Genomic DNA, 10,929 nt, shown 5'->3' on the forward strand with positions numbered 1-10,929 from the left:
TTTCCCAAGGGTAACAGGAGAAATTGGACCCCAAAAGTTGTTGTCCAGTTTCTCCTGAGTACGCTGATACCCCATATATGGGGGTAAACCCATGTTTGGGCACATGCCGGGGCTCAGAAGGGAAGTAGTGACGTTTTGGAATGCAGACTTTGATGGAATGGTCTGCGGGCATCATGTTACGTTTGCAGAGCCCCTGATATGCCTAAACAGTAGAAACCCCCCACAAGTGACCCCATTTTGGAAACTAAACCCCCCAAGGAACTTATCTAGATGTGTGGTGAGCACGTTCAACCCCCAAGTGCTTCACAGAAGTTTACAACGCAGAGCCGTGAAAATAAAAAATCATTTTTCTTTCCTCAAAAAAGATGTTTTAGCAAGCAATTTTTTTATTTTCACAAGGATAACAGGAGAAATTGGACCCCAATATTTGTTGCTCAGTTTATTGTGAGTACGCTGATACCCCATATGTGGGGGTAAACCACTGTTTGGGCACACGTCAGGGCTCGGAAGGGAAGTAGTGACATTTGAAATGCAGACTTTGATGGAATGGTCTGCGGGCGTCACATTGCATTTGCAGAGCCCCTGATGTGCCTAAACAGTAGAAACACCCCACAAGTGACCCCATTTTGGAAACTAGACCCCCAAGGAACTTATCTAGATGTGTGGTGAGCACTTTCAACCCCCAAGTGCTTCACAGAAGTTTATAACGCAGAGCTGTGAAAATAAAAAATAATTGTTCTTTCCTCAAAAATTATGTTTTAGCAAGTAATTTTTTATTTTTGCAAGGGTAACAGGAGAAATTGGACCCCAACAGTTGTTGCCCAGTTTGTCCTGAGTATGCTGGTACCACAAATGTGGGGGTAAACCACTGTTTGGGCGCACGTCGGGGCTTGGAAGGGAGGGAGCACAATTTGACTTTTTGAACGCAAGATTGGCTGGAATCAATGGTGGCGCCATGTTGCGTTTGGAGACCCCTGATGTGCCTAAACAGTGGAAACCTCTCAATTCTAACTTCAACACTAACCCCAACACACCCCTAATCCTAATCCCAACTGTAGCCATAACCCTAATCACAACCCTAACCCCAACACACCCCTAACCACAACCCTAACCGCAACACACCCGTAACCCTAATTCCAACCCTAATCCCAACCCTAACCCTAATCCCAACCCTAACCACAACTGTAACCCCAACGCACCCCTAACCCTATCCGTAACCCTAACCACAAGCCTAATCTTAACCCTAATTCCAACCCTAGCCCTAATTCCAACCCTAACTCTAATTCCAACCCTAACCCTAAGGCTATGTGCCCACGTTGCGGATTCGTGTGAGATTTTTCCGCACGATTTTTGAAAAATCTGCAGGTAAAAGGCACTGCGTTTTACCTGCGGATTTACAGCAGATTTCCAGTGTTTTTTTGTGCAGATTTCACCTGCGGATTCCTATTGAGGAACAGGTGTAAAACGCTGCGGAATCCGCACAAAGAATTGACATGCTGCGGAAAATACAACGCAGCGTTTCTGCACGGAATTTTCTGCACCATGGGCACAGCAGATTTGGTTTTCCATAGGTGTACATGGTACTGTAAACCTGATGGAAAACTGCTACGAATTCGCAGCGGCCAATCCGCTGCGGATCCGCGGCCAATCCGCTGCGGATCCGCGGCCAATCCGCTGCGGATCCGCGGCCAATCCGCTGCGGATCCGTGGCCAATCCGCTGCGGATCCGCGGCCAATCCGCTGCGGATCCGCGGCCAATCCGCTGTGGATCCGCAGCCAAATCCACACCGAGTGCACATGCCATAACCCTAACCCTACCCCTAACCCTAACCCTACCCGTAACCCTAACCCTACCCCTAACCCTAACCCTACCCCTAGTTCTAACCCTAGTTCTAACCCTAACCCTAGTGGAAAAAGAAAAAAAAAATATTTTCTTTATTTTATTATTGTCCCTACCTATGGGGGTGATAAAGGGGGGGGTTTATTTATTATTTTTTTTATTTTGATCGCTGTGATAGAACCTACCACAGCGATCAAAATGTACTTTGTAATGAATCTGCCAGCCAGCAGATTCGGCGGGCGCACTGAGCATGCGCCCGCCATTTTGGAAGATGGCGGCGCCCATGGAGGAGGCGGACGGGCACCGGGAGCCTCGGTAAGTATAAGGGGGGGAGATCGGGGCACGGGGGGGGGGCGTCGGAGCACGGGGGGGTGACATAGGAGCATGGGGGGAGCGGACAGGAGGACGGGGGAGCGGAGCACAGGACGGAGGGGACTACGGGACAGATCGGTGGCTTGGGGGGGCGATCGGTGGGGTGGGTGGGGGGGGTCACTTCAGTATTTCCAGCCATGGCCGATGATATTGCAGCATAGGCCATGGCTGGATTGTAATTTCACCAGTTTTTTAGGTGAAATATTACAAATCGCTCTGATTGGCAGTTTCACTTTCAACAGCCAATCAGAGCGATCGTAGCCACGGGGGGGTGAAGCCACCCCCCCTGGGCTGAAGTACCACTCCCCCTCTCCCTGCAGATCGGGTGAAATCGGAGTTAACTTTCACCCGCTCTGCAGCGACGCGATCATTCCATGACGCCACATAGGCGTCATGGGTCGGATTGGCACGGGTTTTCATGATGCCTACGTGGCGTCATGGGTCGGGAAGGGGTTAATATCTGCCCTCAGTCACTGGCTTTACCACTCTGGTGGAGAAAATTGCGCGGGAGCCAACGCCAATTTTTGCCGCAATTTAACCCTTAAATTTAATAGCTACAGCGCCAAAATTTTGCACATACACACTACTAACATTAGTAGTGTGGAATATGCAAAAAAAAGGGGGATATGACATGGTTTACTGTATGTAAACCAAGTCTCATATCATGTCGGGTTTAGGCAGGAGAAATTAAAAGCCGGCAATTGAATTACCGGCTTTTCACATATATCGCGCTGAAGTAAATATAAATATATATATACATATATATATATATATATATGTGTCTCAATGACATATATATTTATATATATATATATATATATATATATATATATATATATATATATATATATATAAAACGAAACCCGACTTTGGAGCGAAGATCGCCGACGGTCGACCCGATCCCACAGTGAGATGGGGTCGGGTTTCACGAAACCCGACTTTCCCAAAAGTCGGCGACTTTTGAAATTGGCCGATCTGTTTCGCTCAACCCTAGTGATGACCAGTTGTAACAATATAACTCTACAGGCCCTCCGGAGTGTAATATAATGACCTTTGGAATCTGGAAGCCTAAAAGTTGACGCCAAGCCTTGAAAACTACTACTTATTTAACGGATAGGTGATAACTTTTTGAATAGTTGGAATCTGAAGTTTCGGAATAAAGAAGTGGCCATTTCATTGTCTATGAGACTGTTGGAGATTGCCGGGTACAGAACTCTGCTTTTCCTACAGTACCATAGACTGTGAATGGTTGCGCAGCCATCGCTTTATTCCTCTGGGGCAGTTCGGAGCTATTGGACCGGTGGGATTCCCAGAGGTCAGACTTTCACTTATCAGCAAGTTATCACGTATTGTGTGGAAAGGTGATTAATTTCTTTGTTGGGAACCATTCTTTAATATTGGGGGCACTAGGGTCTCATACGGTGCTTTACTTAAGCAGTCAAAAGGTAAGTATGTGTATGCAGTGGCGTAACATGATGCTCATGAGCCCCAATGCAAAATCTCCAACTGGGCCCAAAATTATTGCAAGTCAATAGTATTGGTCTTTTCATATAGGCCAAAGGAACTTTTTTGGGCCCCTTTGGGTGTGATTACAACCCCTGCTCCTACTATAGTTAAGCCCCTGTGTGTATATTTGTCTCTTGTATGTTTGTCACAGCTGGACATGGAAAAGCTTATGGCATCTATGGTAAATGCATGATTTTGCCAGGGCAGTCCGTAGCCAGCTAGAATGGAAGTTTTTCATGGCAAACATTTCACAAATGTAAACAAATTTTACTCCAATTTTAGTCCTATTACAAAATAAAGTAAAAATATGCTATATAACCCAACCGTGAGAATATACCCTGAAATGATAGATTATTATTATTGCTATTTATTTATATACCACCATTAATTCCATGGTGCAGTACATGAGAAACGGGTTACATACAGGGTTATAGATATCGTTTACAGTAAACAGGTTTACAGTGACAGACTGGTACAGAGGGGAGAGGACCCTGTCCTTGCGGACTTACATTCTTCGGGATAATGGGGAAGAGACAGAAGGTCAGTGTGCTGCAGCACTGGTGGTTGGTGGGGTGGCAGGTCTGGCTGTGGCGACGCGGCAGCTTGGGTGGTTGGTGGCGATACGGCAGCTCGGGTGGCTGGTGACGTGGCGGCAGCTCGGGTGGTTGGTGGTGTGGCGGCAGCTCGGGTGGTTGGTGACGTGGCGGCAGCTCGGGTGGTTGGTGACGTGGCGGCAGCATGGTTATTGCAGGCTGTAGGCTTTCCTGAAGAGATGGGTTTTCAGATTCCGTCTGAAGGATCCGAGTGTGGTGGATAATCGGACGTGTTGAGGCGTGGAATTCCAGAGGATGGGGGATATTCGGGAGAAATCTTGGAGGCGGTTGTGTGAGGAACGAATAAGTGTGGAGGAGAGTAGGAGGTCTTGGGAGGATCGGAGATTACGTCAGGGAAGGTATTGGGAGATTAGTTCAGAGATATAGGAAGGGGACAGGTTGTGGATGGCTTTGTAGATCAGTGTTAGCAGTTTGAACTGGATTCGTTGGGGAATTGGGAGCCAGTGGAGGGATTTGCAGAGGGGTGAAGTAGGGGAGTAGCGAGGAGAGAGGTGGAGTAGCCGAGCAGCAGAGTTGAGGACAGACTGGAGTGGTGCAAGGGAGTTAGCGGGGAGACCACAGAGGAGGGTGTTGCAGTAATCGAGGCGGGAGATGATGAGGGCATGCACAAGAATTTTAGTAGATTGTGGGCTGAGGAAGGGACGGATTCTGGCAATATTTTTGAGTTGGAGGCGACAGGAGGTGGCAAGAGTTTGGACGTGCGGTTTGAAGGACAGGGCAGAATCGAGAGTTACCCCGAGGCTGCGGATTTCAGGAGAGAGCGTGATGCTGTTTACCATAATAGATAAATCAGGTAGGGGGGATACGCGAGATGATTATGCCTTTTCTCTTGGTTATAGAGGTGAACGTTCCTAGATTAGGTGAGTGCTGTATACACAAACATTTCTTCCTCATCATGCCATTAAATGTTAGCTTTTAATCAAAGTATAGATACGATAGTTTCTTGAATTCCCAGGGGTTTCTAGAACCTGAGCAAATTGCTCTCATGGGATTAAGATCTGATTAGATAGGTGGTTTTATTTAACACTAAAGGTACCTTCACACGAAACGACATCGCTAGCGATCCGTGACGTTGCAGCGTCCTGGCTAGCGATATCGTTTCGTTTGACACGCAGCAGTGATCAGGATCCTGCTGTGATGTCGCTGGTCGCTGAATAAAGTCCAGAACTTTATTTGGTCGTCCGATCGCTGTGTATCGTTGTGTTTGAAAGCAAAAGCAACGATACCCAGCGATGTTTTACACTGGTAACCAGGGTAAACATCGGGTTACCAAGCGCAGGGCCGCGCTTAGTAACCCGATGTTTACCCTGGTTACCAGCGTAAAAGTAAAAAAAACAAACAGCACATACTTACATGCGTCCCCCAGCGTCTGCTTCCTGACACTGACTGAGCGCCGGCCCTAAAGTGAAAGTGAAAGCACAGCGGTGACGTCACCGCTGTGCTGTTAGGGCCGGAGCTCAGTCAGTGTCAGGAAGCAGACGCTGGGGGACGCATGTAAGTATGTGCTGTTTTTTTTTTTTACTTTTACGCTGGTAACCAGGGTAAACATCGGGTTACTAAGCGCGGCCCTGCGCTTAGCAACCCGATGTTTACCCTGGTTACCCGGGGACCTCGGCATCGTTGGTCGCTGGAGAGCGGTCTGTGTGACAGCTCTCCAGCGATCAAACAGCGACGCTGCAGCGATCAGCATCGTTGTCGCTATCGCTGCAGCGTCGCTTCGTGTGAAGGTACCTTTACAACAGCTATACATGAAAACCTAGGGCTACTCCACCTATGGAATCACTGCTGAGAGTATTGGTGCAACTGTTTATATTCAGCAATGAATGCACTTGATGCGCCACCATGTTCATTACCTTCTCCTGTGATGATGGGAAGTAGCTGATTGTTACCTATTAACCTGTAATTAGCATGCTGCTGGGACGTTATTATGTCAGTGGTTTACTGCTCCTGCTTGATTGCCTCAACTGAAAAGTATTTTCTCTTTATGAAATAAGTAAAAAGGAATTGTCATAAAACAAAACATGTCAGATAAATATTTGAGCTTGTTTATTTGTAAAGAAAGCTTCATCCAAACCTGGAAGGAATAAGGGGATGTGCAAGCAGAAGACGCTGCAGGAAACCCTTGCTATTTTTTTCCTGAAGCATCTTCTGTTTATTTTCCTTTGTTTGACTCCTGATGAGTTTTTTTTTGTACAGTTTTGACCACTGATTTTTTTTGGAGAGTTTTCCCATGGTTTCTGTGTCATTTTTTTTACTGTAATTTTCCGGTCATTTTTTTCGACTCCATTGAATAGTGGAGAAACTTCAAACTTTTTTTGTTTTACACAAAAATGATGGCAAAATGCTGCAAATGATGTCTGAGTCAGCCATGCACAAGAACTTTTATGGTCCAGTGGTCAAATTTTCATGTTGTTCAGACACCAAGGGCCCCACTAAAACTTGAAGGAGTCGTCCGAAACTAACAATGATTTAATCCTAAACTTCTATGTATTTAAAGTAATAATCTATTGCTTATACTGTATATATACACTCACCGGCCACTTTATTAGGTACACCATGCTAGTAACGGGTTGGACCCCCTTTTGCCTTCAGAACTGCCTCAATTCTTCGTGGCATAGATTCAACAAGGTGCTGGAAGCATTCCTCAGAGATTTTGGTCCATATTGACATGATGGCATCACACAGTTGCCGCAGATTTGTCGGCTGCACATCCCAAAGATGCTCCACACAAGGCAGGATGGATCCATGCTTTCATGTTGTTTACGCCAAATTCTGACCCTACCATCCGAATGTCGCAGCAGAAATCGAGACTCATCAGACCAAGCAACGTTTTTCCAATCTTCTACTGTCCAATTTCGATGAGCTTGTACAAATTGTAGCCTCAGTTTCCTGTTCTTAGCTGAAAGGAGTGGTACCCGGTGTGGTCTTCTGCTGCTGTAGCCCATCTGCCTCAAAGTTCGACGCACTGTGCGTTCAGAGATGCTCTTAGGCCTACCTTGGTTGTAACGGGTGGCGATTTGAGTCACTGTTGCCTTTCTATCAGCTCGAACCAGTCTGCCCATTCTCCTCTGACCTCTGGCATCAACAAGGCATTTCCGCCCACAGAACTGCCATTCACTGGATTTTTTTTCTTTTTCGGACCATTCTCTGTAAACCCTAGAGATGGTTGTGCGTGAAAATCCCAGTAGATCAGCAGTTTCTGAAATACTCAGACCAGCCCTTCTGGCACCAACAACCATGCCACGTTCAAAGGCACTCAAATCACCTTTCTTCCCCATACTGATGCTCGGTTTGAACTGCAGGAGATTGTCTTGACCATGTCTACATGCCTAAATGCACTGAGTTGCCGCCATGTGATTGGCTGATTAGAAATTAAGTGTTAACAAGAAGTTGGACAGGTGTACCTAATAAAGTGGCCGGTGAGTGTATATATCTCTATATATATGAGGCATCGTGATTACTCGCTAATCCCGCCCCTGCACAGTAGCTCCACCCCCCAAATCACCACACACAATCCCGCCCCCCCACCACATCACCACACATAATCCCACCCCCCAGCACATCACCACACATAATCCCGCCCCCCAGCACATCATCACACACAATCCCACCCCCACCACATTACCACAGTGAATCCCGCCCCCCACCACATTACCACACACAATCCGCACCACATCACCACACACAATCCTGCCCCCTACCACATTACCACTCACAATCCCGCCCCCACCACATTACCACAGATAATCCCGCGCCCACCACATTACCACACATAATCCCGCCCCCACCACATTACCACACACAATCCCACACCCCCACTACATCACCACACACAATCCCGCACCCCCACCACATTACCACACACAATCCTGCCCCCCACCACATCACCACACATAATCCCACCCCCACCACATTACCACACATAATCTCGCCCCCCACCAAATTACCACGCATAACCCTGCCCCTCCACCACATTACCACACATAATCCCAACCTCCACCACATTACCACAGATAATCCCGCCCCCCACCACATCACCACACACAATCCCGCCCCCCACCACATTACCACACACAATCCCGCCCCCCACCACATTACCACACATAATCCCACCCCCACCACATTACCACAGATAATCCCGCCCCCCACCACATTACCACACATAATCCCACCCCCACCACATTACCACACATAATCCAGCCCACCACCACATTACCACACATAATCCCACCCCCCACCACATTACCACACATAATCCCACCCCCCACCCCATTACCACACACAATCTCACCCCCACCACATTACCACACACAATCCTGCTCCCCATCACATTACCACACACAATCCCGCCCCCCCACCACATCACCACACATAATCTCACCACATCACCAGACATAATCCCGCCCCCCACCACATTAACACAGATAATCCCGCCCCCACCCCATTACCACACACAATCCTGCCCCCACCACATTACCACAGATAATCCCGCCCCCACCACATTACCACACACAATCCGCACCACATCACCACACACAATCCCGCCCCCACCACATTACCACAGATAATCCCACCCCCACCACATCACCACACACAATCCCGCCCCCCACCACATTACCACACATAATCCTGCCCCCCACCACATCACCACACATAATCCTGCCACCCACCACATTACCACACATAATCCCGCCTCCCACCACAATACTACAGATAATCCTGCCCCACCACATTACCACACATAATCCCGCCCCCCCACCACATTACCACACATAATCCTGCCCCCCACCACATCATCACACATAATTCTGCCCCCCACCACATTACCACAGATAATCCCGCTCCCCACCACATTACCACACATAATCCCGCCCCCCACCACATTACCACACATAATCCCGCCCCCCACAACATCACCACACATAACCCCGCCCCCCACCACATCACCACACATAATCCTGCCTCCAACACATCACCACACATAATCCCGCCCCCCACTACATTACCACAGATAATCCCGCCCCCCACCACATTACCACACTTAATCCCGCCCCCCCACCACATTACCACACATAATCCCGCCCCCCCACATTACCACACGAGGCTCCGTCCCCTCACATTACCACACGAGGTTCCGTCCCCATACATTACCACACTCGGCTCCGTCCCCACACATTACCATACGAGGCTCCGTCCTCACACATTAACACACGAGGCTCCATCCTCACACATTACCACACGAGGCTTCGTCCCCACACATTACCACATGAGGCTCCGTTCCCACACATTACCACACGAGGCTCTGTCCCCACACATTACCACATGAGGCTCTGTCCCCACACATTACCACACGAGGCTGCGTTCCCACACATTACCACACGAGGCTCCGTCCCCCGACATTACCACACAAGGCTCTGTCCCCCGACATTACCACATGAGGCTGCATTCCCACACATTACCACATGAAGCTCTGTCCCCACACATTACCACATGAGGCTCTGTCCCCACACATTACCACATGAGGCTCCATCCCCACACATTACCACATGAGGCTCCGCCTCCCCACATTACCACATGCAGCACTTCCTTTCTATGTAATTCAACCACTTCAGCCAAGGTAAACGAACATTTAATTGCATCCGCATTCTCCAAAACAAAATGAGCCAAGAAGAGTCACCAGGTCCATCTCACAGGCCGCAGGAAAATCCGGACAACTATGCAGTAGCTGATCGACAACAACAATATTGACTAAATCGTAGGATTGTTGTCATTATTTACTTTAGATTAATCACCAGCAGCGTTAATTAGATAGCAATGAGCGTGCCGAGCGTTAGCTGGCTGGAAACAGCTAGTATAATGTGGCGCCCCTAGGGGTATTTGCCACAAAAATAGTTATTGCCACAAAATACAAATATTAAAATAGCAAGACTGCACTACCATCTCCGGCCAGAAGGGGGAGCTCCAGAGACTCCCCTTGATTTATTCTGGTCTGAGAAAAGGACGGGCAGTTGGGTTGAGGAGTTGAAAGTGAGAGGTCGTATAACTGAACTCCTAACAGCCCTATGATGGATTATAGGCCCGTAATACCGATAGTAGGAAAAGAGGAATAGAGAAAAAAGACATTGTGAGAACCGGGTAGCAATAACCTCTACCCAGAATAGGCGCAGAGACGGATACCGGATCCGTGGCTATATTCATTATATATAATACAGCAACCGGAAGGAAGTGAGGTGATATCAGCCTCACTAGGGTAAGACGCAGCAACAGACACAGAGTTCAGCGGTACTCCCAGAGGGGGTAAGCCGACAAAAAGGACTCGGGTTGTCCGTCGAACCAGAGCACAGAAGAGACAGATTGGGTCGGCAGCCAGTTCACAAACAGCAGCAGGGCCATACAGAAACTGCGCATAATAAGAGGTGGAAATCCTGACAGGGTCAAAGTAATTCAGAGTTCTTATACAGACTCCGGTGACAGTATTGGTGGCAAATCCCTTTTTGTTGAAGTAAATTGGTTAAACGTTTCAGCGCCTCAGTCTTTCATTTGGACAATAGCCGTCGATCCAGGATCTGGGTCATCACAGTTGAGAAGACCTGCTGC

This window comes from Ranitomeya variabilis, chromosome 2 (assembly GCF_051348905.1).
Source record: "Ranitomeya variabilis isolate aRanVar5 chromosome 2, aRanVar5.hap1, whole genome shotgun sequence".
NCBI lineage: Eukaryota > Metazoa > Chordata > Amphibia > Anura > Dendrobatidae > Ranitomeya > Ranitomeya variabilis.